The following is a 2,537-nucleotide window of genomic DNA, read 5'->3' on the forward strand; positions in this document are numbered from 1 at the left end:
TGTGGTGGGAGAGGGACAAGTGGCTCCTGTGCAGGCGAAGGTACAGGCTATTTCTGAGGTTCCTGTACCCTACAATAAAAGGGCCCTGAGGAGGTTTTTGGGCATGGTGGGATACTATCGGAAATTCTGTAGAAATTTCGCGGACATTGCGCTCCCCCTTACAAAACTCCTACGGAAGGAGGAAAAATTTGAGTGGGGTCCCTCTTGTCAGAGTGCTTTTGAAAAGTTAAAAGCCGTATTGTGCCATCACCCGGTGTTAAAAGCACGCAATTTGTTAGCACCCTTCTCCTTGGCAACGGACGCCAGTGATGAGGCTGCAGGAGCGGTCCTCTTACAGCAAGCAGGGGATGGAGTGGAGCACCCGGTAGCCTATTTCTCTCGGAAGTTCAATGTACACCAGAGGAATTACTCTACCGTAGAAAAGGAATTGTTGGCAACTTGTGTTGGCGATACAACATTTCGAAGTGTACATTTGTCCCGCGCAAAAACCCCTAGTGGTCTATACCGATCACAACCCGTTGGTATTCCTGTCCAATATGAAAAATAAAAACAGGAGGTTATTGAGATGGAGTCTGATGCTGCAGGAATTCGATATTAAGATACAGCACATTAAGGGGAGTGATAATGTGCTAGCTGATTGTTTATCTTGATGCTGAACTAAGTGTATAACTGTATGGCTCTGTAATTAAAAGAAAAAGCTTGGGTATTGTGTTAGATTAAAAACCATGTAAGACTCTGTACAACTCCGTTTTTAACCGCTAGTAAAAAACGTTTTTTTAGAGGGGAGGTGATATGAATGTACCACAGCTCTGAGGGGCCGAAGGGGCCGGAGCAGCCCCCTCCTTCCGGAGAATCGCAAGAGCACTATTAATTTGGGTCTCGGACCCAGGCAAATGAGAGACAATGTAATGGTTTTGGCCAGGGCTCTTAGAGACACCTGTGCTAAGGGCATGACTCTGCTACGTGACAGCTACCACGGATATGGACACCCTCGGGCAATGTGGGAGTGGGGATTGCATCACCCTACTTTGATGGACATCTACAACTCTGCAAGTCAAGATAAAAGGGGACTGCAGAAGGCGGTACCTCAGAGAGACGCACCTGAAGGACTCGATCACTCAACGCTCCCGTGATAGCTGGAAGCCAGTCAAAAGCCACTTGCGCTCCGTAACTCCTTTGCCTGGGGAGCGGGTGGCTGATAATACCGAGAAGGACTTCGAACTAATTACAGGGAAACAACGCTCCCCTGATTCAACAGTGTTGCTTCGTCAAAGACCCGGGCAAGTTTTTCCCATTTCTCCTCACTCTCTCTGAAACACGTGAAACCCAGCGATTCCCCAAAGGCTGAAGCCTGCAGACTTCTGAGTGACTTTTATATTTCCAACGGACAATATATTATCCCCTAGACAACAGTCGAGATTATTTCTTAATGATGATTATTGCTATACCCGCGCTTTAGATTGAGATTTGCCGATGCATATGTTCTGAATGTTTGATTTAACCTTAATTTTGTGCCCCCTTTATGAATAAAACGTTCGAAAATAGTGCCATCAGACTCCAACGGACCTCTCTATCTTTGCTGGTGAGTTATCCAGTTACGGGATACGTAACACTACTAAGCCCAACTGGACCGATTGTACGGACAGGAGAAGGGGCAAAGGCAGGTTACTGGAGCCTTAAAACCAGTGGCTTCAGGCAGATGGGGCTTGTGAACCTTGGTTGGCAGCTTATCGGAAAACTCTGACCTCAAACTGGCACTGCCTTGCGTCTATACCCGCTCATGGGAAAGGCTTTGGGAGTAAACCCATAGGGAAAAATCCAGAGCTGGAGTCCCTATGGAAGTCCTACTTTGAGCTCAACACCTACCTCCTGCTTTGCCGCGGGTGCCAGAGTGTATCGGTTTCTGCCCTTGCTTTGGACTCATCAGATGCGTGGAGAGGGGAACAGCTCGCTCTCCATATCGTACTGCCCTGGCTTGTGTACCGGCTTGCATATCACGTACACAGCCTGGACGCAGCATCCATGGACGATCCTGACCAATGGAGGGCCTCGATGTTCCAGTGCGTGAGGTGGTCCATTGTGAGAAGGTTAGGATTATACAGGTTGGTTCAGGAACCAGAAGTTGCTGTTTTTGTACCTGATGGTGTGGGACTTCAGGTTTCTGTCCGATGGGAGCTGTGAGAAGATGGCGTGGTCCGGACGATGGGAGTCTTTGATGGTGGATGCTGCCTTTTTGAGGTAGAGTCTCCTGTAGATACAACCGATGGTGCCAGGGATGTACTGGCTAAATCTGCCACTTTCTTCATCTCCCTAATGTTCCAGTGCAATTGGATTCAGCTGTTTCTGCCATGGAAAGGGAAATGTTGATTGTTTTCCTTCAACACGTGCTGACTGGTCTGCTTAGCATTTCCAGCATTTCTGTCTTTAATTTCAGATCTCCATCGTGTGTGTGTGTGTGTGTGTGTGTGTGTGTGTGTGTGTGTGTGTGTGTGTGTGTGTGTAGAATTTGTCTCAGTCCATAACATTGACTCTGTAGT

The sequence above is a fragment of the Hypanus sabinus genome, chromosome 7 (assembly GCF_030144855.1).
Source record: "Hypanus sabinus isolate sHypSab1 chromosome 7, sHypSab1.hap1, whole genome shotgun sequence".
Taxonomy (NCBI): domain Eukaryota; kingdom Metazoa; phylum Chordata; class Chondrichthyes; order Myliobatiformes; family Dasyatidae; genus Hypanus; species Hypanus sabinus.